The sequence below is a fragment of the Ursus arctos genome, unplaced genomic scaffold (genome assembly GCF_023065955.2).
Source record: "Ursus arctos isolate Adak ecotype North America unplaced genomic scaffold, UrsArc2.0 scaffold_29, whole genome shotgun sequence".
Classification (NCBI taxonomy): Eukaryota; Metazoa; Chordata; class Mammalia; order Carnivora; family Ursidae; genus Ursus; species Ursus arctos.
Window position 1 is genome coordinate 37,320,571 of NW_026622974.1, and position 11,857 is coordinate 37,332,427.

At 37.9% G+C, this 11,857-nt stretch overlaps 1 non-coding gene across 1 annotated transcript; it reads left to right on the plus strand.

Moving 5' to 3' along the window:
* On the plus strand, nucleotides 1-107 carry LOC113261370 (U6 spliceosomal RNA). The gene has a single exon (XR_003318355.1). It is a non-coding gene; the product is annotated as a U6 spliceosomal RNA (small nuclear RNA).
* Nucleotides 108-11,857: the final 11,750 nt, after the last annotated feature.

An 11,857-nucleotide genomic window follows, 5' to 3' on the forward strand; every position in this document is an offset into this window, starting at 1 on the left:
GTGCTCACTTCAGCAGCACATATACTAAAATCAGAATGATACAGAGAAGAGTGGCATGGCCCCTGCTCAAGGATGACATGCAAATTGGTGAACCGTTCCATATTTTAAAAAATAAATTAAATTTTAAAAATTAAAAAATTAAAAGTTAATTATTTATGTACCTCATTACTGCCTTTTCATCCACGAAGCAGTGAAAAGGTTAATTCCCTTGTAGTAAATGAAAGGCAGGCACACCTGTTTGAATTTTTTTGTCATCCAAAATTCTTGCACTTAGTGCTCTAGTGTTCAGAAAAAAAATCATATTTTCTTCTTTTTGATGTTTCCTAAACTTTCTTCAATTACCATATATTAATGTGGTAATGAAGAGGGGACCCTAGAGTTAATATGGGAAAAATCCACAATACACCATCATTCTTTCCACAGAATCATAAAAACCTGGAGTCAAAAGAGACTAGAAGTCATTCAATTCCATATTCCTAGTAATCAAGATAGTTTTTTGCAAAAAAAAAAAAAACAAACTGGATTTTCCCCCTTTGTAAAAATTGGATTCTTTTTCCTTAAAAAAAATTTTTTCTGCAACATCTCTGACATCTTATCTTTATGGTAATTAAAAGGCTGGTGTGTTAAAATTTAAAACAGCTGCTTTGCAAAGACGCTGTTAAGAGAATGAAAAGGAAATCTACAGATTGGGAGAAAATTCTTTGCAAAGCACGTATCTGTTAAAGGACTAATATTCAAAATATACAAAGAACTCTGGGATACCTGGCTGGCTCAGTCAGTGGAGCATACGACTCTTGATCTTGGGGTTGTGAGTTCAAGCCCCATGTTGGTTGTAGAGATTACTCAAAAAGTAATTAATTAAAAAAAAAAACTTTTGAAAGTCTTTTTTAAAAAAAAACCACTAAATACGCAAAGAACTCTTAAAACTCAACAATAAGCAAAGAACCCAATTAAAAGATGAGCAAAAGATCTGAATAGATACTTCACCAAAGAAGATACACAGATGACAAATAAACATATGAAAAGATACTCAACATCACATATCATTAGGGAATTGCAAATTAAAATAGTGAAATACTACTACACACCTATTATAGTCAAATCCAAAACACTGACACTAAATGCTGGCAAGGATGTAGGGCAACAGGAACTTTTATTTATTTATTTTTAAAGATTTATTTATTTGAGAGAGAGAGAGAGAGTGCAAGGTGGGGAAGGAGCAGAGGGAGAGGGAGAGAGAGACTCACTGGTAACTGTGGACCCTGACTCAGCACTCAATCCCAGGACCCTGAGATCATGACTTGAGCCGAAATTAAGAGTCAGAAGCTCAACTAACTGAGCCACCCCAGGTGCCCTGGGCAACAACCCCAAGATCAAGAGTTGGATGCTTAACCAACTGAGCACCCCAGGTGCCCCCCAAAATGCACATGATGTTTACAGCAACTTTATTCATATTGCCAAAACTTGGAAGCAATCAAGATGTCCTTCAATAGGTGAATGTATAAAAAAACTTTGGTATTTATATAATGGAATATTGTGTGTATAAAGAAATCAGCTATCAAGCCATGAAAAGACACGGAGAGATCTTAAATGCATGTTGCTAAGTGAAAGAAACCAATCTGAAAGGGCGGCAAACTGTATGATTTCAACTGTATGACATTCTGGAAAAAGCAAGCCTATAGAGAAAGGTCAGTGGTTGTCAGGAATTCAGAAGGAGGGAGGGATAGATAAATAGATGGAACACAAGGAATTTTTAGGGCAGTGAAACTACTCTGTGTGATACTACGGTGGTAGACACAGGTCTTATACATTTTTCAAAACTCATAGAATGTACTGCATAAAGAGTGAACATGGATGTTAACTGTGGACTTTAGCTAATAATAATGTATCAGTATTGGTTTGTCAATTGTAACAAATGAACCAACTAATGCACAATGTTAACACTGGGGTAGAGGAGGGCTGGCGGAGGGAGTATATGGAAACTGTATTTTCTGCTCATTTTTCTTAAACCTAAAAATGCTTTTAAAAATAAGCTCTATTACGGGTGCCTGGGTGGCTCAGCCAGTTAAGTGTCTGCCTTTGGCTCAGGTCATGATTCCAGGGTCCTGGGATCAAGCCCCATATAAGGCTCCCTGCTTGGCGGGGAGTCTGCTTCTCCCTCTCCCCTCTGCGCCTGATCTCTCTCTCTCTAATAAATAAAATCTTAAAAAAAAAAAAACCTCTTAATTTAAAAAGGTTAATGTTTTAAATATACTTGAAATGCTAGACATTCTTTCTATCGCTTTTAGCTTTCTTTTATTTTTTTAAATTAGAAGTCCAATCTCAGGGGCACCTGGCTGGCTCAATCAGAAGCACATGTGACTCTTGATCTCAGGATTGTGAGTTTGAGCCCCATGTTGGGTGTAGAGATTACTTAAATTAAAAAAAATAATAATAACTTTTTAAAAATCCAGTCTTATTTTAGCTGTTTGCATTTAACTTTAACAATGAAAGGTGATGGATTAAATTATAAGAAGCCACAGAATTTATGCAAGTAACTACAAAAAGAACAAGGATTATGTAAACATAAACCATAACGGTTTTATCGAAGTATTCACTCTCTATTCTGAATGGAGTCCCAGAATACAAGCAATCTTCGGTTGTTCAGATTTTCATGCTGAATCATGGCACAAAAGAGGAAAATATAGTGATAATTCTTATACTGAACATGTCCATCATGGTGTGTCTCAAAGCTCTTTTCAAGGGTAACCTTACCCAAAGCCCCTGCTAAGGGAGCAGCATAGGCTGTCAGACTTTTACTCTGTAACACCACTCATCCTTGCCTTCCCAGAATTAATTAACCCAGCATCAGGCACCAGATCATTCCTAGAGAGAAACCAAAGAGAGAGTCAGTGTCGTGAGAAGGGAGTTAGAGCTGGGCTATGAAAGATCATGTCAAACTAAAATTATAAGGAAATTTATAAACCATACAAAAGCTAGGAGGAATCCACTCACTACATTCATCATTCCACAAACACATTCTGAGTACCAATTATGTGCCAAGCACTGAATTAAGCACTAAGTGAATAAAGCAGAAATGCCTCTTGCCTTCATGGAAACCACAGCTAAGTGGAGAAAATAGATAAATAAACAAACAAACAAGCAAGCAAAACATTTATAAAGTGTGATAAATGCAAAAAAGAAATTAGTGTTGCAAAATAATAAAGAGGACCTACTTAGGCTGGTCAAGAAAGGCCTTTCAAAGGAAGCGATGTATAAACTAAGACTGAAAGAGTAAACCAAGGAAAGTGAGGAATAAAGGGGAGCTGAAGAACATTTCAAGCAGAATGAATAGTCTGTGTGAAACCCTGAGAGGAGAAAGAGCTTGGTCTTTACTGAAAGGAAGCTACTATGGCTGGAGTATATTTGGTAAGGGAGATAGTGGCTCTAGATGAATTTGGAGAAGTCAGCAGGAGTGGAGCCAAATTACACAGGACTATGTGAGTAAGTGCAATGGGAAGCCATTGAAATTTTTCACATGTTTAAAATTAGTATTTAGAAACAGAATTGAGGGGCGCCTGGGTGGCACAGCGGTTGAGCGTCTGCCTTCGGCTCAGGGCGTGATCCCAGCGTTCTGGGATGGAGCCCCACATCAGGCTCCTCCACTGTGAGCCTGCTTCTTCCTCTCCCACTCCCCCTGCTTGTGTTCCCTCTCTCGCTGGCTGTCTCTATCTCTGTCAAATAAATAAATAAAATCTTAAAAAAAAAAAAAAGAAACAATTGATATTGGTGTTGATGATGGAGATGGAACCAGGTAAAGGATGAAATTACTTGGACAAGGGTATTGCAGAGGAAATAAAAAGAGGTGGGCATATTCAACAATGTATTTTGAATTTAGTTTGCCAAGGACTCGGTAATGGACTGAAAGTAGGGAGTTAAGGGGGAAATTGATGAATGTTGATGTTATTTATTGAGTCGAGGAATTCTGAGAGAATAAGATTTCAGGAGTGTATCAGGTAGAAATCAGGAAAGCAGAACCACTATGAGTATTCCAGAATGAATTTATATAGGAATAAGAATTAATATGATGGGAGAAGCTAAGAAATCAATGGTTCAAAAGGGAAATCTGGAGAATGAGAGCTGACTCACTAACCAGCCCTCCTGAAGCCTGGGTGAATAAGGGAGACCTTGCCGGGGAATCTGGGACCAAAAAGGAGAACTAGTGGAGAGCTATTGGGAAGGCTGGTCTGTGGCTGGTGGCAGGCCTGGGGTCCCTGTTGGTTAGTAGGGTTAACAGTTGGGAAAAGGATCTAGATGCAGAGCAAGGGAGGCAGAGACTAAGCTGAAACCACGTAGCACCTTTGCATCTGTTTTTCACTACATTTAACCAAATTCACACAAATTTTTATTACTACCATTTAATACTATTTAATGTTTAACGTAATCTCTATACCCTTTGTGAGGCTTGAACTCACACTCTTCGATCAAGAGTCACACGCTCTACCAACTGAACCAGCCAGACACCCCTCTTTTGTTTCTTTTAATCTAGAGCCAAACTGTCTAATACCAAAGCCACTAGCCACATGTGGCTATTCAACTTAAATTAATTAAAACTGAATAAAATCTAAAATTCCATTCCTCAGTCACACCAGCTTCCTATCAGGTGCTCACTAGCCACCAGTGGCTAGTGACTATGGTACTGGATAGCACTGAGACAGAACATTTCCATCGCGGCAGAAAGTTCTGTTAGATGTCACTAATCCAGAACAACCCACTTGCATTTTCAATTATCTTGTTTTAAAAGTATTTAGGGGCCCCTGGGTGGTGCAGTTGGTTAAGAGTCTGACTCTTGGTTTCCGCTGGGTCATGATCTCGGGGTCCTGGGATTAAGCCCCGAGTTGGACTCTGTGCACACTGTGGAGTCTACTAGAGATAATCTCCCTTGCTCCTTCTGCTCCTCCCCCTGCTTGAGCGCTCTCTCTCTCTCTTTCTCTAAAATAAATAAATAAAATCTTTAAAAAACAAAAAGGTATTTAAAGCCATGTTAATGGATACAATCACTGAGGTAGAAGAGTAGGAAGAGAATGAGGACAGAAAGTCTAAGCATCACGCCCTGGTAAAGCTCAATTTATAGAAAATAAGTAAAGAAGGAGAAGCCCGTAAAGGAAGTGTGAGATGGAATGGCAAGAATGGTAGAAGAAAAAACAAGAGAGTATGAGGTTTCAGAAAAGCAAGGAGGGTATTTAAGGAAGTGGAAGAGATCAATGATGTCGAATGAATATGGTGAAGAGTTCAGGGTAAGACTGGAACAGAAATGGGATCTTAGGCAGAACAGTGTCATTAACAATGTTGGGGGAGAGCCAGCGAGAGCCAGCGAGAGGGAGGTGGAGGCAAAATATCTAGACTGCTCTTTCAAGACCTTTGAGAAAGGGCCCAGGGGCGCCTGGGTGGCACAGTGGTTGAGCGTCTGCCTTTGGCTCAGGGCGTGATCCTGGCGTTATGGGATCGAGCCCCACATCAGGCTCCTCCACTATGAGCCTGCTTCTTCCTCTCCCACTCCCCTGCTTGTGTTCCCTCTCTCGCTGGCTGTCTCTCTCTCTGTCGAATAAATAAAATCTTTAAAAAAAAAAAAAAGAAAAAGAAAGAAAGGGCCCAGAAAGATGGGTGGTTGGTCAAGGAAGATTTGATTTCAAGACGGGGTAATTTTTTGCCTTGTTTGGTTTGCTTGTCTTGGTTTTTAAAATGGGAGAAGCATATTTATATACCTTTGGATAAAAGTCCAATAGAAAGAAAAAGGTTAAGGATGCAGGAAAGACAGTAATTGAACAAAGAAGCAAGGCTTCTGAGATGATAAGTGTGAAGAGAATGGATGTAAATTGTAGAGGGAGAGGGAATAGGTCAATGAGAAGCAGGAGGAAAATAGAGCAAAAATTCAGAGATAGGCAAAGATACTCTGAAAAAGAAAGGCCATACGCAGCAAGAGAGGAGACACAGAGTTGCCAGTCCTTTGAGCCTCCTGGCTCCTGTTGTCTCTCCAGCTCCCATTCCTGTGAGTACTGACTGGACAATCATTCCATCACTGAATCTCAGATTCCTCAGTCTTCCCCTTAATGCGCACCCCTCTCCCATGTTTTAAAGTAACAATCTATTTGGCTAAATTGAGTTCCTTGATCAAGCACAAAAGGACCCAATTAGAACATACCATTTAAGACTGAACAATTTATATGAATCAATTGCATTAGTTTGTCTACTTCTTATCATAGCTGATAAAATATGATAGTTGATAAATATCTTAGCTGATAAAGACATAATTGACTAGTTTTTCTTTCCTTGTATATGCATACTGATTTGCGAAGTGGTTGAACGGCCAGCAAGAAAAGTGTGAGGAAATAAAAGTCCTAGGTAACTGGGTCACGGAATCCTCCAAGAACAGAAAGATCATCATATAGTATGTCAGACCGCTAACTTGTATATCTTCAGTTTTGTTTGTATTTTAAACATTTTTATTGTTTTTTCTTATAAAAAATAATGTATGCTCTTAATAAAATTCAAGCATCATATAAATATATAAAATAGAAGTAAAAATATCCTAGAACCTCATTGCCAGGGATGATTACTGCACAAAAACACAGTCTTCTGATTTTTCTCTCTCCAGATACTAATATTATATTCATATATTTGACAATAATGGTCTCATATCATATAAATAAAATTTTACTAATATAGCATCCTTTTTTCACTTAATATGTATATTTTGTACACCTTTACCTACTTTTCACAGTCATCATTAATTTTTTTTATTTTTTATTTATTTTTTTTTTAATTTTTTTATTATATTACATTAGTCACCATACAGTACATCCCTGGTTTTTGATGTAAAGTTAGATGATTCGTTAGTTGCGTATAACACCCAGTGCACCATGCAATACGTGCCCTCCTTACTACCCATCACCAGTCTATCCCATTCCCCCACCCCCCTCCCCTCTGAAGTACAATCATCATTAATTATTGTAATGTTATATTCTTATAATAATAAATGTACTGTTATACTTCAATGGACTGATAGAATTTCAGCATATAGAGCATATGGTTTTTTACTAAAGGAACATCTAAAATGCTTGTCCTATATTCAAAAAATAAAAATATATCCAAATGATGAGCCTTATTCACGTTACTGATGTACTTAATCCAATGACAGATCATGGTAATATATATGGCTGTTGGTCATTGGTTGCACACAAGTTCAGAGATGCCTTGAATTCTTTGGAAGCTGGCATTTGACAATTCAGTCTTCCACAGGCTGAAGGTGACATGTGATAGTATAACAGCAGATTTTAACTTAATCCCAAAGCCAAAGCCAAATTTCAGTGTAATATTTATAGCAAAAGGTATAGATGGCAGCCAAAGCTGTACTTACAGGCAAATTTATGATCTAAAAATATGGAATTAAAATAAATGAACTAAGCATAACATTCCAATCAGAAATAGAGAACTGTGAAATAACATAAGGTAAAATTTAAAAAAGAAAGATGAGGAAAAACAAAAATTAATTGGAAAAATAAGAGAAAAATGTAATTGATTTATATACCCAAAAAGTATTTTTCTTTCTTTTTTTTTTTTTTTAAAGATTTTTATTTATTTATTTGACAGAGATAGAGACAGCCAGCGAGAGAGGGAACACAAGCAGGGGGAGCGGGAGAGGAAGAAGCAGGCTCATAGCAGAGGAGCCTGATGTGGGGCTCGATCCCATAACACCGGGATCACACCCTGAGCCGAAGGCAGGCGCTTAACCTATGTGCCACCCAGGCGCCCCACTATTTTTCCTTCTAAAGAACCAGTAATGCAGACAAAAGGCAGGAAAGAGAGTGAAAACACAATTCAGAAAATTAAGAATGATAATACAATGACTGGTATGAGATTTTTTTTAAAAATTGTGTCTATTTTGGTGTGCCTGGCTGGCTCAGGTGGTAGAGCTTGTGACTCTTGATCTTGGGGTTGTAAGTTTGAGCCCCACAATGGGTATAGAGATTATTTTTTTAAAAATTAAAAATCTTTTTAAAAATCATGAATATTTTATGTACTACTTCATAATGCCTGGCCATATGTTTGGAAATATTGACAAAATTGAAAATTTTCTAGAAAAATATGTTATCAAAATTAAGTGAAGTAGAAAACAGAAAAAGTTTTAAAACTATGGGAGAAATTGGAAAAGATGTTAGAGAATTAACTCCTCAAAGGATTTTGGGCCTAGATAGCTTGAAGAGTGGATTCTTTCCTGAAAAATATAATTACAGTGTTATAGGAACCATTATATAGAATAGAGAAAGATAGAAAGTCTCTTTTAATTTTATAAAATCAGCATAAACTTTGATATAAAAGCTGACAAAGCACACATAAACAAATTCAGACCTATTTTCACTATGAAAGAAATATAAAAATCCTAAAAAAAAAAAAGTACTTGCAAGTTCAATTCTACAATTGGTTAAAAAAATGGTCGAGTTTATCCCAAAACAGCTGATCTAATACATCACATCAACAGGTCAAATGGAGGAAGGCACATATTCATTTAGATAAGTGCTTAACAGGCATATGACAAAAATAAAACCTACTTTTGGGGTTTCTAAAAAATATTTATTTATTCATTTTAGAGAGAGTGTGTGTGTGCTAGAAGGGGCAGAGGAAGGGAGACAATCTCAAGCAGACTCCCAGCTAAGCGTGGAGCCTGAGCTCAACCCCAAGAACCCGGGATCACGACCTAAGCCAAAAAAACCAAGAGTTGGATGCTCAACCAACTGAGCCACCCAGGCTCCCCCTTGAGCATTTTTTTAAGTAATCCCTAGGGGCGCCTGGGTGGCTCAGTTGTTAAAGCGTCTGCCATTGAGCCCTGCATCGGGCTCCCTGCTCTGGTGGGAGCCTGCTTCTTCCTCTCCCATTCCCCCGGCCTGTGTTCCCTCTCTTGCTGGCTGTTTCTCTCTCTCTGTCAAATAAATAAATTAAATATTTTAAAAATAAATAAATAAATAAATAAATAAATAAAGTAATCTCTAGGGGCGCCTGGGTGGCTCAGTTGGTTTAGAGTTTGCCTTTGGCTCAGGTCATGATCTGAGGCATGGGGCCCCACGTCAGGCTCCAGGCTCAGTGGGGAGTCTGCTTCTCCCTCTACCCCTGCTCATGCTCTCGCTCTCTCTCTCTGTATCTCTCTGTCCCAAATGAATAAATAAAATCTTTAAAAAAATAATCTCTCTACCCAATGTGGGGCTCAAACCCACAGCCCCAAGATCAATACTTGCATGCCCCACCAACTGAGACAGCCAGGTGCTTCTACTTTTGAATCTTAATAATAGTAAACTAGAAAGTGAATAAAACTTCCTTAAAATAATAAAGAATATTTTCATGAAACACAGGTGATATCACACTTAATACTGAAATACTAGGGTTTCCATTAAAGTGAGGAATACAGAAGGGATCCTGCCCTTATTACCATTATTTAACAAGTTCTGGAAATTCCAGCAATTTTGTTTTAAATATTTTATTTATTTAGTTATTTATTTGAGAGAGAGAGAGAAAGAGAGAGAGACAGAGATAGCGACAGAGAATACAAGTGGGGAGGAGAGGGAGAAGCAGGCTCCCCGATGAGCAGGAAGCCTGACATGCCGCTCAATCGCAGGACCTTGGGCTCACGACCTGAGCCGAAGGCACACACCCAACTGATTGAGCCACTCAGGTGCCCCTGGAAATTCTAGTAATTAAAGTAAGATGTGAAACAAACAAGAAGCATAACTGTAGAAAAGAGAAAATATATATGTTATTATTTACATATGATAAGATTGTGTACATTTATAACTGAAAGATCAATACAGCAGCCAGATAAGAAAGCAATCACCAACTCTATTAGATTTCCTATATACCAGCAATACCTGGTAATAAAAATATGGTGGAGAAGACTTTAGATTCACAATAATGATGATTTTACACATGTGTGTGTGTGCATATGCACACACATATACTACACAACATATTTAAAAGCTTACTCACCTTTAAAAGGATTATGAAGATCAGGGACGCCTGGATGGCTCAGGTGGTTAAGTGTCTGACTCTTGATTTCGACTCAGGTCATGATCTCAGGATCATGAGATCGAGCCCCACGTCAGGATTGGTGCTGAGTGTGGAGCCTGCTTAAGATTCTCTCTCTCCCTCTTCCTATGTCCCTCTTTCCACCCCCTTCTCCTTCTCTTAAAAAAAAAAAAAAAAAAAAAGATTATGAAGATCATATATCAGGAGAATTATAAAACTTATAGTCAGTGATTATAAAAATAAGACTTGCATAAATGGAGAGAAAAAGAGATATAAGAAATAATATACCCTAATTGAGATTGACTATTGCAGAAATTGTCAATAGTTCCTAAATATTTTGGAACAATAAGTCTCTGAAAATGAAGTTACCAATATATGTCAAGGATTTTAAAATGATAATGTTCCTTGATCCAGTGATAATTTTGCTTCTAGGGCTTTATCCTAAGAAAATAATCATAGACTTTGAAAAGACTTAAGTACAGTGTGAGGCATATATAATAGTGTAATAAATTTTACATAGAAAATTGAAAATGTGTGGGGCACCTGGCTGGCTCAGTTCGTAATCTGACTCTTGGTCTCGGGGTCATGAGTTTGAGCCCCTTGTTGGGTGTAGAGATTAATTAAAAAGAAAAGAAAAGAAAATAGAAAATGTGTTTTTAATTCAGTGCAACATTATTTGTTGAGCAGTTCCTATACGCCAGATTCTGTGCTGAACAATAGAGGTACAGATAAACAAAACAGTCATTGTCCCTTCCCACATAAGACCAAAAGTCAGCTGAGCAGTTATACAACATTGCGATGAATTCAACACTAGGCGAAAGGATGCTGTTGGGAGTGCTCAGGAAGAGTGACTTACCTGAACATAGCGGTCAGAGAAGGCTTCCCAAGGAAGTGATGTCTGTACTGAATCCTCAAAGCTGAGGAGGTGTTATCTAAGTGAAGAAATAGAGAAAGAAGGTTCCGGGCTGAAGTAAAACATATGCAAGTTCTGGGGTAAGAAATACGCTTTCTAGAAATGGAGAAAAGTTCATTGCAGTTAGGATGCGAAGTGCTTAGATAGGCAGAAGGCAGATCTGGGGAAGGAAAATTAATTGCAAGATGTGATTGTGGAGAGATAATCTATAACCAGATTATGAAGGCCTTTACCATCTGGAACTGAGGGTTTCACACTTTTTTGACCATGATTCAAAGCAAAAGATATAGTTCATAATGCCACCAATTTACAAATTTTGTAGATGTGTATATATGAACCATATTTCATGACAATATTTTTATTATGTGCAAAGCACTTCTATATTTTCTATTTTATGTTCAATTTTACTTTTTAAAAAATGATGTCTGCCTCCTACAAGCCTACTCTGAGCCTTTGTGTTAATTAGAAATAAGCATCTTCTCTGGGCAGCTGCAAATTAGAGACTCCAGGCCTGGCCTTGGAGAGGGAAAAGGGCAGTGGAAGATGTCTTCATCCAAAGAAGATGTCCCTTCCTCATGTTGGATGAAGTTCCACAGACTTAGCCCTAACATTTGCAAAGCTTAGGGCAAAAGTACAAATAGAGGCCCACATCTTAAAGTTGTAGATCAATCTAATTGACTATTAAGAAGTGTGTTCTATTCTTCTAACTTGGCACATACAATTTCATAATGACCTGAAAGACCAAGTTCAAATTCAAAATTCTTGGACTCAGAGTTCAGTATTGGCATATGACTTCAAGCCTGGTCCCCTTCTATTTCTGCTTCTAAGTCATCCTCTACCAAGAAGGACCTTGTTCATATACATGCTGACAACTTGACCCACTTGTCTTAG